Source organism: Leptonychotes weddellii, chromosome 12, assembly GCF_054177405.1.
Source record: "Leptonychotes weddellii isolate Sample4059 chromosome 12, ASM5417740v2, whole genome shotgun sequence".
NCBI lineage: Eukaryota > Metazoa > Chordata > Mammalia > Carnivora > Phocidae > Leptonychotes > Leptonychotes weddellii.
The window spans coordinates 89,812,456-89,831,008 of NC_138380.1; the positions used below are offsets into that span (position 1 = coordinate 89,812,456).

General features: G+C 38.3%; 1 long non-coding RNA gene across 2 annotated transcripts in view; it reads right to left on the minus strand.

Annotated features, from left to right (window-relative positions):
• Positions 1 to 18,553, minus strand: part of LOC145716621 (uncharacterized) — a 58,281-nt gene that overhangs the window by 6,715 nt on the left and 33,013 nt on the right. Inside the window, exon 3 of one of the 2 annotated variants that reach the window (XR_014139433.1) lies at positions 16,032 to 16,912. The exons of the other annotated variant lie outside the window; for it this stretch is intronic. This is a non-coding gene — a long non-coding RNA (uncharacterized LOC145716621). Of the gene's footprint in view, positions 1 to 16,031; positions 16,913 to 18,553 lie in introns of those variants that run through there. 2 annotated transcript variants of the gene reach the window in all.

Genomic DNA, 18,553 nt, shown 5'->3' on the forward strand with positions numbered 1-18,553 from the left:
CAGAAGACATGAACAGACATTTTTCCAAAGAAGACATCCAAATGGCCAACAGACACATGAAAAAGTGCTCAACATCGCTCAGCATCAGGGAAATCCAAATCAAAACCTCAATGAGATATCACCTCACACCAGTCAGAATAGCTAAAATTAACCTTGGGCAGAACCTTGAAAGAAATAAAATGAGAATTTCAGGAAGAGAATAGAAAAAAAAAAAGATCAAATCACATCAGTAATATAGACTAAAAAGTTCCCAAGGAAGAGGGATTCATGTAAAAATTAAATAAGGACAAAGAAGAAACAGGACAATAGTAAAGACAATCAAAACAAGACAAAGAAGGTAGAGAATGAGTCAGAAAGTTATTGAAATGGAAGATACAAAGAAGATGCAGCTTCTATATGCAATTTAAGTCCCTGAAGAGGAAAAAGAAAACAGTGGAAAAGAATTACTATTTAAAACCATAACTTAATAAAACTTTCAAGAAATGAAGGAAAACCTAAATCTTTGTACTAAAAAGACCCAGCAGGTACTTGTGAAAATTGATCCAAAACCATCAGCTCTGACACATATTCTAATGAAATTATTGACTTAAAATATAAAGAAGAAAGCCCAAGGCCTCCAGGCCAAAAGATCAAATAACTTCAAGGACAATATAATTACAATTACAATATAATCATGTAGCTTAAAGGAAAAATCCAAATCAAGCAATAATGGAGCTGCATTTTTAAGAAGTCAAGGAAGGAATATGCAGACCAAATATTTTGTATTCAACCAAGCTATTCCTCAAATAGCAGAATTGTAGAAAAAGATTGAAGCATGTAGAAATCAGGAAATGCTATTCCCATGAAGCCTTCTTGGCTGATCTTCTAGAAGATAAGCTTCCTCTTACCAAAAGATAACCAAAGCAGACTTTGCAAGCTGTAAGGTAGTGAGCATTTAATACATTTTAATTGTAGATCTAAGCCTTAATCAAAGGGGCTGAGAAGGGGGAAGGAAAGAGGAAAGTACAATAGTCTCATTGATTGTTAGTTAAACAGATGGGAGTCAAATGAGGGGATTAAAAATGAAATTAACCAGTTAATAAAAGTTTACGCACAATACAAATGTTCTTAAATAGTAAAAATATATAAAAATAAAAGTATACAGACAAAATATCATGCAAAGAAATAACAAAGGTATTACACAATGTAATTACAACCAAAATAATATGACAGAGTTGAGACCAAGCATAATTGTCCTATTAATAATTGTGAATGGGCTTAATTGACTCATTAAAAAATATTTTTTTTAAAGATTTTATTTATTTATTTATATGACAGAGAGAGACAGCGAGAACAGGAACACAAGCAGGGGGAGGGAGAAGAGGGAGAAGCAGGCTTCCCGCTGAGCAGGGAGCCCGATGTGGGACTCGATCCCAGGACCCTGGGATCATGACCTGAGCCAAAGGCAGACGCTTAACGACCGAGCCACCCAGGCGCCCCTCATTAAAAAATATTTTAAACTTGGCTTATGAAACAAGATACAAGTCTGGTACACAAGAACCCCTCCCTTACCACCAAAAAAGTGAGTGACTCAGAAAGACTAAAAATAAAGGGATTTTCTTTTTCTACCAGGAAAATGGAAACAAGAGTGTGGAGGTTGCAATCATGAGGTCAGCAAAATGTAATTCAAGCCAAGAAGCATTAAACTTGACTAATAAGGACACTTGTTGGTGTCAGGGCACTTGACTAAGGACACCACTATTCACAAAGGAAGATGTAACAGTTAGGAACATCTACAGGCCAAGTAACATAGGAGACATTTTTATAAAGTGGAAACTATAGGAGGTCCAAGGAGGCAGGAACATTCTAATGTGGGAGAACCCAACACTCAATTTTAATAAAAGGCAGACCAAGTGGACAAAAAATAAGTAAGGATATAAAAGATCTAAATGACACAATCAATAGGTGGATCTTATTTACATGTCATCTTTTACATCCTTACAATAGAGAATAAACCTTTTCTTAAGCACACATGCAACACTGACCAAAATAATCATATATTAGGTTATAAAGAAAACACCATAAAGGTCCATAAGGTAGAAATATTACAACAGTCTCTGATGGCAAGGTAATAAAATTAGAAATTTATCACAAAATAAACAAAAGGCTCTTCCCTCATCTACCTGGAAATTACAAAAACAAAAAATCCCTTTAGACAACTATTGGGTGAAAGGGGAAATACAAGCAGAAAGCACACAACTTCTAAAATGCAATGACAATGAAAACACTCCACATGAGAATCTAGAAGATACGTGCAAGTCGGTTACCAAAGAAATCATTGCCTTAAACACAACAATGCAAAAGAAAGAATGAAAATGAGTTTATTACATTTTCAACTCCTAAAGTTAGAAGAAGAACAATAAAGTCAACTAAATGAGAGGACAAAGAGGGGTAAAATAAAGATAAATGTGTAAATTAATGAGACAGAGAGTAGAAAACCAGTAAATTCATCGCTACATCAAAATCTTTTTAAAGAAATGAACAAAACAAACAAGGCATTAGCCAGCCTAATCGAAAAAAGGAGAGGAAGGAAAAAATACAAAATGGCATTCAAAATATGATATGACAAGAGGGAGAACAACATGGAAACAGACGAAATTTTTAAAAATACAAAATATGATTTTATAAACCTCTATGGAAAGAAAATGAAGACCTAGATGGAATTGATAATTTTTTAGGATAGTTTGCCAAAATTGTTTGAGATTTGGCCATATCTAAAAAAATGATGTGTGCATTTCCTTAATGACCCAGCAATCTCACCTGTAAGAATTTACCTGCAAGATACAACCCCAAGGATGCAGAAAGTACACATGCAAAAGGTGACTCATGAACCATTGTTTGTAACTGCAACTTATTTGAGACAACATAGATACACATACATAGGAGAGTCTTCAGTCTGTAGTCACAGTGGGGTACTAGGCAGCTGTAAAGATATAAGAGAATGAAGAAGAGCGCTGTGAACTGAAATGAAGTGATTTCCAAGACTGTTTGTTAAAATAAAAAAGTAAATGGATAAAGAGTAGCTACAGTATGTTTCCTGTTGTGTAAAAAGGAAGGAGAAAAAGAGATACACATAAATGTACTTATTTGTGCATGAAGAACTATGGAAGGGAGAAACTAGAAAGTTAAGAGACAGGATAATGATGGGAGATGGGGGCGGAGCAGATGGAAAAGGACCAGGTGGTGGGCACAGCACAGAAGGAATGGGATAGTGAGTGTTGCTTTTTCTGTATTTTGGACTTTTGCAACTGTGTTAATGTTTCACACATATAATAAATTTAAAGATCAACAAAGATGTTAGAAAGCCCTAAAAGGTATACAAAGTGAAACAAATCAACTTATCGGTATTTCAAAGTAATAACAGAACCACACTGAGAAAAATAAACCAAGTAATTTTTAAATAAAGTATGTTGACTGATTGAACTTTGATGGGAAGTTTGGTGTGGCTTAGTTTAACAACTAACTAAAAGGATTTTTTTTTATATTCTGGAATATTCTGAGATCAAGCAGTAAGTAAATATGTAGTAGAGAGTGGGAACTAGGTTTCTTACTGTTCAAGAAAGCAATTACAAGTGTGAATGTAGGGAGAGTTGGAATTTACTGGAGTGTAATTGAGTATTATAGTATCATAGAATTGGAAGAATCAGTAAGAATTCATGGTCTATATTATCTGTCTGTCTCTATCATCTATCCATCTATTGATCTACTGATCTATTGATCTACTGTCATCTATCTATCTATATATCTATTGATCTATCAATCTGTCATCTATCTATCTAATCTATCATCTATCTATCATCTATCTTTCGATCTACCATCTATCTTCCCTAACTCTGTCCACTAAGAGTGAAAAGCAATGATAGTCCAGCAACAATAATCACACTTAGTACAAAGATCTTGATTTCTAAATATATTTATCATTATAAAGAAAAAAGTCTCGGGGTGCCTCAGTGGCTCAGTCAATAAAGCATCGAACTCTTGATTTTGGTTCAGGTCACGATCTCAGAGTCATGAGATTGAGCCCCATGTCGGGCTCCGTGCTCAGTGGGGAGTCTGCTTGAGATTCTCTCTCTTCCCCTCTCCTAATGCCCCTCCCCCTGCTTTCTCTTTCTCAAATAAATAAATCTTTAAAAACAAAAAAGAAAAAAAAAGTTTCCTTGGATAAATAAGTTCATTCCAGATCTGAAATTGGGAAAATGGAAGGCAAATACAGAATATCTTATTATTCAGGAAAGTAAGGAATTGCTCAAAAAATGATGGAGAATTTCAAAAGGGTACACAGCCAGCTTTAAGAGACTCTACTGGAAAAGTGGGAACAGTTTAAAACTTAGAGTCAATGTTAGTAATGGATTATAACCTACTGAAGGAAATAAAAATCCATAAATTAATACCAATAAAAACGAGTGAATGAATGAATGAATGGATGAATGAAGGGAAGAATGGAAAAGTATTTCTTACAATAGAATAACAATTAATGAAAGTAGAAGGAATGATGGAATTAGAATTGTAGTAATAATTGATTTAGGCAAGAATCAGGAGTGGCTAAAACTAGTGGGTAGAAGTTTTTTGAGAAACACAACATTTACATAGTCTCAAAGTGTCTTTCCACAGAATAGTTATCAATTGCAAAGGGGAAGATCTCACAACTTTACAGTAGAGAAAATTGTCAGTATGTTCCTTAGTCAGTGTGATCAAAGTCAACTTCACCAGTATTGGGACAATCTGTTGTCATGTCTTCCTGATAATATGCAATATAATACATAAATATAATAAGTATATGCAATATAGTGCAATATATGAAAAGGATATCATCACTTTTGTGTAATTACTGCCAAAAAATGGGTGATTTCGGGTCAAATCATAAGGAAACATCAGATAAATCCACTCAAGGGATATTCTATAAAATAGCAGTTTTAATATCTTTTAAAATGTTGATATCATGAGTTTGTTTCTTGGTTTATCTCTCTCTTTTTTCTTTGCTTGTTTATTTTGTTTCTCAAATTCCACATATGAGTGAAATCATATGATAACTGTCTTTCTCTGACTGACTTATTTCACTTAGCATAATGCTCTCTAGATCCATCCATGTTGTTGCAAAGGGCAAGATTTCACTCTTTTTTATGGCTGTGTAATATCCCATTGTATACATCTTCTTTATCCATGCATCTATCAATGGCCACTTGGGCTGCCCATAAATCAGCTATTGTAAACATAAGGGTGCATGTATCTTTTTGAATAGTGTTTTTGTATTTTAGGGCTAAATACCCAATAGTATGATTACTACTATAGAATATACCCTGATGATCACCAGAGGGGAGGTGGGTGGGGAGGAATAGGGGATACATGAGATGGGGATTAAGGAAGGCACTTGTCATGATGAGCACAGGGTGATATATGGAAGTGTTGAATGAGACTAATATTACACTGTATGTTAACTATATTGAAATTAAAGTAAAATACTAAAAATGTTAATACCATAAAATACAAAGCATGAGGAGTACAGATTAAGGGACTGTAAAAAGACATGGTAACTAAAATATAAGGCATGAAGATCCTGGATTAGAACCAGTACCAAAAACATTGTTTTCTCTTGCTATAAACAACATTCTTACAATTGGTGAGGCTTGAATAAGCTCCACAGAATTTGTGTAAATTTCCTAATGTTTATCATGGTACTATAGTTATGTAAGAGAATGTCTTTGTGTTTTAGGAAATACACACTAAAGTATAGGGATAAACTAAATGCTTATTTTCAAATGGTTCAGAAAAGAGACAGAAATGATAGAGAAAAATATGTTAAAATATTAACATTTGTCCAATCTAGGTAAAGGGTATATGAGAGTTCTTTGTAGAATGGCAATTTTTACATAAGTCTGAAATTATTTTGAATGGAAAAGTTTTGAAAAATGATCAAAAGTGGTTGGAAAATATATTAAAACAACACCATGGGAGAAGATATTTACAACACATGTAACTGACAGAGGGCTTGTGTCCAGGATGTTATAAAGAGCTCTTTCAAACCAGTAAGACAATGAACAAGGTAAAAGAAAAGTGGGTAAGAAACTTGAAGTGACATTCAAAGAAGAGATGCTCAAATGACAATAAATACATGAAAAAGGATTCAACCTTATTAGTAATGAAAGAAATGTAAATTAAAATTGCCACTATACACCCACTAAAATGGTCCCATTTAAAATCCTGGCACAGGGGCACCTGGGTGGCTCAGTCGTTAAGCGTCTGCCTTCGGCTCAGATCATGGTCCCAGGGTCCTGGGATCGAGCCCCACATCGGGCTCCCTGCTCGGCGGGAAGCCTGCTTCTCTCTCTCCCACTCCCCCTGCTTGTGTTCCCTCTCTCGCTGTGTCTCTCTCTGTCAAATAAATAAATAAAATCTTCAAAAAAATAAAATAAAATAAAATCCTGGCACAACCAATCTCACCGAGAAGGTAGAGTACCTGGAACCCTCAGACATTGTCGATGGGTGCAAATATTGGCAAAACCACATTTGAAAAACCAACATTGTCAACTGAAGCTGAGCCTATGTGTACCTGATGCCCCAGAAAATCGACCTGAGTTACAACCCTGTAGAAATGCATTCACATGTTCACCAAAGATGTGTACAATTCACCAATGGAAGACTGGATATTTTATGGAATATCCATACAACATAATACTATTTGGCAATACAAATAAACACACCGCAAACAGGGATGAATCTCACAAACACATGAGTAAGTGGAAAAAAGCCAGACACAGAAGAACACGTAGTATAGGATTGCATATACGTAAAAGTACAAGAACAGGAGAAAATAAATGATTGTGATAGAACTAAGGGCTTGCAGCCCTTTGGGAGGAAGGAGGAGCCACTCAGCGGTTTCTTGGGTGCGGCTGATGTTCTATTTCTAGAAGCGGGAGGTGGTTACATGATTTTGCTCAGTAAGTGGTAATGGGTTGAGCTGAAATTTTTGTGTTCTTCCCCCTCTTCTGTATGTGTGATATTCAGTAAAAAATTAAGAAACAGGGAAATTCATGAGACACAATAATAACAAAGGTAGCAAAAATAAGTTTTAACAAGTGATTCTGCCACAGAGGCAGGAGACTGAAGATTATGCAGGTAAAAGGCAGTCACACCCTTTCCTCTCGTATAGCATCAATACTTAAATCAACACTGCAGATGTACTAAACATGAATTCCACCATTCAATTCTGTATCCAATGTCCAAAGGCTTCACTGAGCTTAGGGGACATTGTAAGCTCCAAAGAAAAATATCACATTAATAACGACACTTGCCGGGGGAGGGTGGAGCGAAGCCCCACATGTGGATTATACAGAGACCCCTCCCCACGATGGTGGTATAGCCAGAGAACCACCAAAATTCCATAAGCTTAGTCAGACTCAATTTGTCACATAAGGGGTTTTTGTGTGTCTGTGGTGCTCCTGGCATTTTGTGACGTGCATCAATCTAAATTTTTTTCTAGAGTCTGACACTGTTCTATTTGGTGGCATTCTTCTCCTCCGGAATGGAAAGAGGCTCCTACACCCATTTGTTATGGAAACTTTTATTTTAAAACACAGAACAGTCATTTTTCCCAGTCAATAGCTACTTCCATCAAATGACCTGTTTCTGGACTCACCAGCGTTTCCCTATCCCGTCTTCTCTAGGGTTCCTTTTCTTGCCAAAGAGAACAGTCTTTTTTTTTTTTTTTTATGTAGAAGAACATTCTTAATTTACTCCTTCAGACCTTAGTTGGTAAACTCTTAGTCTTTGAAAAGCAGAAAAGGTCCTGGTTTTGCACTCTCATTTGAGGAATGACCGTGTTCAAAGTTTGAAGTTGGTAATTATTCTGCCTTGGCCCCTTTGAAAATGATACTTCATTACTGCTGATTAGAAGTCTGATGGCGGAGTGTTAGAGCTTTGTGGTAATCTATTTTTTTTTTTTAATGTGTTAGCTCAAAGATGTTCTCTTTATTTTTGGTGTTCTGCCATTTCACAGCCATGTGTGTGGGTGAGGTTTTATTTTTATTTGCCCTGGTTAGAGCTCAGAGTGAACTGCTCGAAAGATCCTGTCTTTCTACAAATCTAGAAATTTCTCAGTGATTATCTTATGAAATATTTATTTCCTGTTATTCCTTTTCTGCTCTTTTTATGAAATTTCTAAAATACATAGGGTAGTCTCTGAATCTGTCCTTTATGTCTCTTAACTGTTCTTTCCTTAAAACAAACAAAAAACCCTTTATTTCACTAGTTTGAGTTCTGGGTAAATTCTTCATTACTATTGTCCAACTGACTAATTTTCTTATAGCATCCATTTTACAATTTGTTCTAATTTTGTATTTAATATTTTTATTTAAAAGTCTATATTTTTCATTTCTTAACAGTTGAAACAATTTTATATCCACTGTTCTTTTTCTCACTCTATTTTTTCCCCAGTTTAGTGAGGTATAGTTTACATCACTCATTTTAAATTGGAAGGTTTTGGCAACTGTAAAGTCTTGTAACCACCACCACATGCAAGACATGAAGCCTTTCTAATAACCCACCCCACCCCAAATTCCCCGATGTCCCTTTGTAACCAATCCATCCCGGACTCAGCCTCAGGCAACAATTACTCTGCTTTCTGTTAGTAACATTTGCCTTTTCTAGAACTTCAGAGAGAAGAAATCGTGCATTACCTAGTCCTCTGCTTTTAACTTCCTTCACTCAGCATAACATTTTTATGATGCGTCCATGTTGTTGCATGTATCAGTGATTTGTTCCTTTTTAATGCTGAGTGATATTCTACAGTACGGATATAACTTGTTCATTCATTCATTCATTTATTGAATAGACTCTTGGGATGATCCCGGTTTGGGGCTATTATAAACAATACTGGTATGAACATTCACTTATGTCCTTGTGTGGACATGTTTTCATTTCTCTTGGGTAAATACCTGGGAGTGGCTTTGTTGGATCAAGTGGTAAGTGTATATTTAGCTTTACAAAGCCCTGCTAAACTGCTTCCCAAAGTCGCTGCCTCATTTTACACTCTAAACATGATGTATGAGATTTCTATTTGCTCCACATCCTTGTCAACATTTGATATTGTCGGCCTTCCAAATTTTAGCCACTCCAGTGCATGTGTGTTTCCTTGCAGTTTTAATTTATGTATTTCCTGACACTTAATGATGTTTTACATGTCTTAATATATTTATTGGTTATATATATTCTGGATAAAAATCCCTTGTCAGATATATGCTTTTTCAAATGCTTTCTCCCACTCTGTAGCTTGTCTTTTCATTTTCTTAACTGTCTTTTAAAAGCAAGTTATGGGGGTGCCTGGGTGGCTCAGTTGGTTAGGCATCCAACTCTTGATTTAGGCTCAGATCACAATCTCAGGTTGTGAGATCAAGCCCCACACTGAGCTCTGTGCTGGGTGTGGAGTCTGCTGAAGGATTCTCTCTCTCCCTCTCCATCTGCCCCTCTCCCTGCTCATGCTCTCTCTCTCTCTCTGTCTCTCTAAAATAAATAAATAAGTCTTTAAAAAAATTTAAAAATAAAAAGCAAATTAGAGGGCGCCTTGCTGGCTCAGTCGGTGGAGCATGTGACTCTTGATTTCAGGGTTGTTAAGTTCAAGCTCCACATTGGGTGTAGAGATTACTCAAAAAAATAAAATCTTTTTTAAAAAAAAGCAAATTATGTAACTTTGATGAAGTTTATTTTATTAATATTTTTTCCATAGCCTGACTTTTGTGTTCTCTTTAAATGAACACTGCCTAATAATACAAAGTCACAATGATTTTTCTCCTATGTATTCTTCTGAAAGCTTTATCATTTTTTTGTTGCATTTAGGTCTATGATAAATTTTACATTTATTTTTTTATTTTTTATTTTTTTTAAGATTTTATTTATTTATTTGACAGAGACACAGCGAGAGAGGGAACACAAGCAGGGGAGTGGGAGAGGGAAAAGCAGGCTTCCCGCTAAGCAGAGAGCCTGATGTGGGCTCGATCCCAGAACTCTGGGATCATGACCTGGAGCCAAAGGCAGACGCTTAACGACTGAGCCACCCAGGCACCCAATTTTACATTTATTTTTAATGTGGTCTAAGGTAAAGATCAAGGTTCATTTGCTTTCATACAGATATCTAATTGTACCAGCATCATTAGAGGTAAAGAATATTCTTTTTGGGGATGCCTGGGTGGCTCAGTTTGTGAAGCAGCTGCCTTCGGCTCAGGTCATGATCTCAGGGTCCTGGGATCGAGTCCCGCGACAGACTCCTTGCTCAGTGGGGAGTCTGCTTCTCCCTCTCTCTCTGCCCCTTCCCCTGCTTGTGCTCTCTGTCTCTCTCTCAAATGAATAAATAAAATCTTTTTTTTTTTTAAGAATATTCTTTTTGGTCACAAATCAGTTGGCCATATATGTGAGACTGGATTTCCAGACACTCTCTATTTTGTCCCTCTGATCTAGATGTATGTATGTCAATACCTCGATTCCATGCTGCCTTGAATTCTGTACTAAGTCTTGAAATTAAATAGTACAAATTCTCCATTTGTTTTTCTTCTTTTTAAAAGTTAATAGGCATATGAAAAGATGAGTCATATCATATGTTATTAGGGGAATTACAGATTTAAACAACAATGAAATCCTAGGACACATCTGTTACAATGGCCAAAATCTGGAACATGGATGACACCAAATGCTGACAGGGATCTGGAGCAACAGGAACTCTCACTCACTGCTGGTGGGAATGCAAAATGGTGCAGCCACTTTGGAACACAGTCTGGCAGTTTTTAATAAAACTATACATATTCAAACCATATGATCCGGCAGTCACGCTTTTCTGTATTTACCCAAAAAAGCTAAAACATATGTTCTACCCAAAAATCTGAACACAAATGTTTGTCGCAGTTTTACTCATAACTGCCAAAACTTGGAAGCAACCAAAATTATCTTTCAGTAGGTGAATGAATAATAAAACTGTGGTACATCCAGACAATGGATGGATAATAAATGGAGTATTAGTGTGAAAAATAAATGAGTGATCAAATTTATGGAAAGACAGGTTGGAATCTTAAATGCATGTTACTAAATAAAAGAAGCCAATCAGGAAAGGCTACATACTGTGTATGATTCCAACTATATGATATTCTGGAAAAGGCAAAACTATGGAGAAAGTAAAAGGATTGGGGTTACCAAGGGTTGTGGGGGAGGGATGAATAGGAGAAACACAGAAGATTTTTAGGGCTTGAAACTACTCTGTGCGTTACTATAATGATGGACACTTGTCCATCATACACTTGTCCAAACTCATAGAGGGTACCACACGAGGAGTGAACCCTAATGTAAACTATGGATTTTGGGTGATAACGATGTGTCAGTGTAAGATCGTCAATTGTAACAAATGTACCACTCTGGTAGGGGACATTGTTAGTGGGGGAATTGTGTTGGGGGGAGAATCAAATTGTGTAAAAACTCTCTGTACTTTCTGTTCAGATTTACTGTGAATCTAAAACTACTCTAAAAAATAATGTTTGTTAAAAGAGGGAAAATAAAATGGGAAAAATATGAAAAATTGTTTTGCCTATTCTAGGTGCTTTGAATTCTTATACAAATTTTAAAATCAACTTGTCAATTTCTTCAGAAAAACTTCCTAGAATTTTGATTGAGATTGCCTTAAATCTATGGGTCAATTTGGGAAGAATTGACATCCTGACCATACTGAGTCTTACAAATCATGAATATGGTCTCTCCGTTTATTTAGGACTTCTTAAATTTCCAAAGGAATGATTTTTTTTCTGTAACAGTATGTTTCATTGATATCTGCTCTTGTTTCTATTATTAATTGATTCATGCTTTTATTTTTATTACTCCCTCATCTCTACTTATTTTGGCTTTAATTTCTCTTCTTTCTCTAATTTCTTAAGATGGAAATTTAGATCATTGATTTTAGGTCTTCCAATATAAGCAAAATTTTTCTCTAGACTGTGTTTTAGATGTATCACACAAACTTCGTGTGGTTTTTTTCATTATTTAATCCAAAATACTTTCTAATTCCTTTTCTGGCTTCTATTTTGACTCATGGGTTATTTAGAAGTATGTTGCTTAACTTCCAAGTAATTGGGATTTTCTATATCTTACAGCTATTGGTTTTGAATTCTGTGATAGTAAGAAAATATATCCAGCAAGATTTCAATCTATAAATTTAAGCTTATCTTATGGCCCAGCAATATTTGGCTCTGTTGAATATACCATGTGCACATGGATAATGTGTTTTGCCACTAGATATGGTATTCTACAAACATCACACAAGGTAAGACGGTTGATGGTCTTGTGCAATGCTCAGGTAGATCCTTGTATCATATCTCTCGTACGCAATTGTAATCTGTGGAAAGGCCAGTCTGGTTGGATCTCACTCATCTGGTATCTACTGATTGTCTTTTTTTTTTTTAAAGATTTTATTTATTTATTTGTCAGAGAGAGAGAGAGACAGAGCCTGAGCAGGGGGAGGGGCAGGCAGAGGGAGAAGCGGCTCCCCGCTGAGCAAGAAGCCGGATGCGGGAGTTGATTCCAGGACCTCTGGATCATGACCTAAGCAGCAGGCAGATGCTTAACAAACTGAGACACCCAGGCATCCCTCTTTTCTTCTTTTTAAAAAGTGCATCCTATAGTCCCAATTCTTTGTTGGGCAATTTTGGTTTTTATCCTAGATATTCTGAATTTAAGTTGTGGGAACTCAGAAATACAGATTTTCTCTGATAAGTGTTCTTGCTATTGTTGTAGCAGGCAGTCAATTCGACTGCACTCTTTCTTGTATGGTAGCCCGACATCAGTCCAGTAATTCTGTGTGTAGCTGGGCTGTCTTTAATCTGTTCCATGCCTGTGTCTGTAGGGGTAAACCCGAGTTGTGTGCAGGGAGAAATTAGAGATTCCCCTTTCCAACTGTTTTCCTTCCAGGAGTCCTCTGCCCATCTCCTGACTCCATCAGCCACAGTGTCCACATTCTGTCCTCTGGTTCACTGGACCAGTACCCCTCCAGTGTCCCACACCATCCCAACTGCACTTCCCCACAAACTACAAGTGGTAAAAACAGGGACACTCTGCGGCTTTTCCACGTGAGCATCGGCTCCCTACCAGAACCTGATGTTTCTGTTCAATCTCCGTCTCCCGGTTGACAATTGTGATCTGTGCGGAAGATTGGTCCCATGGGATCATCCTCAGCTATGCTAATGGGATCGTCCTCAGCTATGCTAATGAGATCATCCTCAGCTATGGTAATGGGATTGTTCTCAGCTATGTAATGGGATCATCCTCAGTTATGGTAATGGGATCATCCTCAGCTATGGTAGGCAGTGGAAGCCCTCTGTCTTTATTTCATGATTTGTGTTCATTTGATGTTTATGCTTCCTTAACTTAACTCTTGGAGCATCACGTGCATACCCACAACAAATTCTTTATTACACCACTTAAAAATTCATGTTGTATGAGGTGAATTCATGTTTTATTTTGTTGTGGTTGGTCTTTATTTTTAGCAGTACTTTTCTTTACTTATTTTGGAAATTTGGTTTAGAGGCTCATTTTGAGTAGGAGATATTTTTTCTTTCTTTTCTCTCTCTTCTTTCACATTTACTTTCTTTCCCAAGATTTTGTGGTTGCTTTTATCTGTCACTCATGTGTCCCTGGTAAAAACCAGGTCTTCTGAAGCTTTGGAGGGGCATGTCCATGGTATTGTGCTTAACACATACCAGTAGGTTTGTTTGGGGTTCTGATGTGTCATGCTGCCCTCCAGTTTGCCATCCTAGGCTGTGGGTTCCAATCCTAAGCCTGGTTCTGGTTTCTGTTTCCAGTGGAGGACTTTTCTTCTTTATTACTCCATAGGCACCCCATTTTCCATCTATATGGCCTGTTTGTAGGCTCACAGCCCTTCTGACCAATGGGCTGCATGCTCTCTCCTGCATTATTCTTCTAATTCTGTTCCATAGAGATGTTTGTCCCCATGATTTTTAAACTGTCTCTTTCTGCACGTTACTTATCATTCAGGAGTGGTACATTCACTGTTTAAGTTTAGTGCACTGTGGCAATTGCTAGGGGTTGAGGAGAGGGAGGGAATGAGAAGTTCGTGTTTAATGGGTATGGACTTTCAAGGCTGGGAAAATGAAAAAAGTTCTGGAGATAGATGTTGGTGATGGATGCACAACAGTGTGAATGTATTTAACGCTATAGAGCTGTACATTTACCAATAGTTAAAATGGTAAATTACGTGTCATGTATATTTAACCCAATTAAAAAATGGAGGGGCGCCTGGGTGGCTCAATTGGTTGAGAGTCTGACTCTTGATCTCGGCTCAGGTCTTGATCTCACAGTTGGGAGTTTGAGCCCCACATTGGGGTCTGCGCTGAGTGTGGAGCCTACTTAAAAAAAAAAAATGGGGAAAAAAAAGGTGTTGAATTTAATCATGACATGACCATTCAGTGATTAACAATGTTATATGGAAAACGAAGATGTTTTAAAAAGTGTTCTGGAGTTAAATTAAGCAAGGTGACATAGTCACATTAAAAATGCTATTAAACTTGAAACAGGATTTACTGTGCTATCTAGAGCAGGAATCACCTACGATGTTCTCATCAGTGTGCAGGATAAAATGTTACAAAAACAAGTAGGGCTGAACACAGGCCTCTGGAGACATCATATCATGTTTACATTCATCGATTTTTCACCCTCTGAGTGCATATTCAAGCAGTTACTAATCCACATAACTGGGCCATCTTCCCAGCCATCCTTCTTAGTCTTGTCTACAGAGATATGAGGCCGTTGTCCCAACATCTTATTGCAATCCAGATACAAAGACTTATCTAGCAGCCTAGGGACTACATCCAAAAAGTCACACGGTCTCCCTGTTTTTTCTGCGTGAACCCCTCTGGGCAACTAATGGCGGCCACTTTGTTTGCTATACCCAAGTGTGGTCACAAACATTTACTAAGAGCCTGTGATGTGTAAGTCACTGTTGTTGCTGCTGGGAAGACAGCATAATCCCTATCTTCAGGGGATTCCTATTGTAGTGAGTACATAAACTATCATACATAATTAACTTTGTCATCTTGATAGGATGCACTTTAGAGTCACCAACCAGTGTTTGAGAGTTCCTTCGACTTTCGTTTGTGTGTGTGTGTGTGTGTGTGTGTTGGGGGGTGGTCGAAACTCTGTATCCCCGAACTGTCCACATATTGCACATGGCCTTGTATCCCCAGTTCCTTAGACCACGCCAACAGGCTCACGGATCTTTGGGACCTGCCCTACCAGTCTCTGACCCCATGACTTGCCACTTTCTCTTTTTTATCTCCTAGCTTCATTTAGATTTCCTCTTACCCATTTTATTTCTACCCAGTGTGAAGCTCTGAGTCCTTACCTGAGATGGGGCATGCAAAAGAGAGGCAGAAGCATTTTTCTCTATCAATATTAACACCAACTTCTCCATCCTTCATTTTCCTTGCTTTTTAAAAATATTTTATTTATTTGTCAGAGAGAGAGAGATTGAGAGAGAGAGAAAAAGCAGGGGGAGCAGCAGAGAGAGAGGGAGAAGCAGGCTCCCCGCTGAGTTGGGAGCCCGACGTGGGACTCCATCCCAGGATTCCGGGATCATGACCTGAACCAAAGGCAGATGCTTAACTGACTGAGCCACCCAGGTGTCCCTCTTCGTTTTAAGCAACACTGAAAGCATCCCACACCCAAGTATCCTGAATATATTTATAAGCATCAGTTCATCTTTGGCTTTAGAATTTGTGATAACACTTTTCCATCTTTTGCCCTTTAAAGGAGAAAGTGCACCAAATAGAGATGTGGATTCTATTCTTGGCAATGCCATTTATTTGAAAAATAATTTGAAAAATTTGAATTTGAAAAATTACTCTGTTTCTGACCCTCGGGTTCCTCCTCTGTAACATGAAGATCATAATAATTATGCTAGCTACCTAATGGTGTTAGCTTGAGGGTCAAATCACAAATGTTAAAATGACCTTTGGAAACGATGAAGGATTACAAAAATGTTACCTGTCATGTTAATAAAATTCTTCCCATTATTTAAGCTTTAGAACATAGAAATTGAAATTCACAGCAGCTCATCTGATAAATAAATAAGTCTGAATCTAATTAAAGGGTAATGTTCCGCTATTTGGATTCCTCTGCCTTTAAGACCAGGAAGGCAGGTTTCTCTATTGGCATTCTTGGCTCGGCTTTGGAGCTGTGTTTATTCTGTGCTTCACGGGGGACAATCTCAAAGACACAATATCATGGGAATTGAACTGAATCACTGGAAAATGTGATGTGAGGAAAAATAGGCAAGTACACTTTCCCGGTTATATTTGCTCCATTTTGCCCCTTTGACAAAGTGAGCTAGAAATTAGCAAATGTAAAGTTCATGTTCAGGCCATGTGATTTATTTTGAAATAACATTATACTGAATCACATCACAGGTCCCCTATCCATGACATTTAAAAGGATCTATCTTTTCGTTTTCAGAGATAAAGGCCAAAGGAAGTGCTCACAGCCTCATCTCCCCATCAGGAGTGTGATGTCCCCAGATAAGAGCAGGTCACCCCCCCCAAGCCCTGTCTGCATTGAGACCTACACAATGATGCAATGTGTCTAGGATTTTGTGTAATTCTCTTGGCAAGTGAAGTTCTCAGCTGTTTCAGACAATTCCTTTGGTTTGTTGACCTTCAGTTCACCTGCAACAGGCTTCCTTATCAAAATAACTCCGCCAGGTCTCCTGCTGGTTTAATCCATGGTTCCTGCGGACGTATCACTCAATCCCATTTCTAAACATGTGGCTTCTGCTTATCTTTCTTTTCTTTTGTGTACAATAGTGGGTCCCCAACAGCAAAGGCAAGGTAGTGCAAACCTAATGGGGAGGGAATTTGTAACAGACACTCTTAAAAACCAGAGGAAAAAAATCAGAGAGCGCGTAAATATGAATTAAGTTCACTAAGAAGACAGGATGCTAAAAAGGATTACCGATATCAGTTCCCATCTTAAACACGTAACAAACAATTCTGTAAAATCACTTTGTCACCATTTCTTCCTTCCCAGCAATGCTGCCAAGCCTGGCCCAGAAATTTCTATGACATATGTACCTCTAGCTTTCTTCTGATGCTGGTAATATGCATGGTACAGAGACATTCTTACCTGTGTATACGGTCTTCCATCAAAATGTTCGTATTCTGCTAGTGTTATGAATCCGAATTATTGAATCCTGCTTCTTGGGGGACCCCGGAGGCGTAGGCTTGAATATTTGATGTCGGAATGGCCTTGAGAATTGGCTAATGCTCTCAGCATCGCCGACTCTGTGGGTAGTTCTCAATTTCCCTGGCAGCATGCTGTTCCGGCAACTCGACCCACTGCTGCGTGTCTTTAGCCAAGCGACTGAACAAGACTTAGTTTTCTTAGCAGTGAAAAGAAGGAAACTCACAGGACCCCCTTCGTGTGCTTGTTGCAAGGGCCGGAGGAGATGATGGGTGTACGGTGCGTGGCAGGCTCGGCCAGACTGTGGTGCCTGTTAATTATTGTTCCTGATGAGCAGCGGCATCTCGGCCCAGTTCCATCGATGACGATTCGGCGGCAAAGGATATATTCTCAGCATCTCATGAAACCATCTCAGCCGTTTTCCGTTGCTAGGAAGATTTTATTTATTTATTCATGAGAGACAGAGAGGCAGAGGGAGAGGGAGAAGCAGGCTTCCCGCCAAGCAGGGAGCCCGACGCAGGACTTGATCCCTGGATTCCCGGATCATGATCTGAGCCCAAGACAGACACTTGATGACTGAGCCCCCCTGGCGCCTGAGAAGCATGTCCTCTTGCCCCACTTTTTTTTTTTTTTTTTTTTTTATCTCTTCCAAGCTTGGTTTCTAAAGGCCTCTCGCCCAAGACACCACTGCCATTAACTTCTGATTCAAGTTTGCTTAGGGACTCTTCCCAGTTGGAAGGAAAGATGTTACCTGTAGTGATGCTGAAATCCTTGTGCTTGTGGAAAAGTTACACAGAAATGGGTCCCTGTGCTTTTCTTAGATGGAGAATTTGATGTTTGTGTTTATCTTTTTCTGTCCCCAAAAAAGTAAGATTCTTCCAGCTTATTTAACAGAAAACTTCAGCTCAGTGTGTTTAAATAATAAGGACTCTCTTTTTTTATGTGACAAGAGGTGTGGAGCCAGCAGGGCCTCGGGCTTGGCTAATTCAGGGCATAGTCAAAGATCAACTTTCTCCCTGGATGCCCTTCCACCTGACAGTGGCCACAGAAGGAAGCCCCCTGAGCCTAAAGGGTGCTTAGTGATAAGGCGTTTCCAGAACAACCGAGCAAAAAGGGCCCTTCTCTTCCGCTGCAGCGGCAGCTCCAGGACCCTTTCCTGTGTGGAAGAGACATTTGGGGGGCATTTCTGCAGAGTCCGCTAAAAGCAGGCCCCCCTTGGGGCGCCTGGGTGGCTCAGTTGGTTAAGCGACTGCCTTCGCTCAGGTCATGATCCTGGAGTCCCGGGATCGAGTCCCGCATC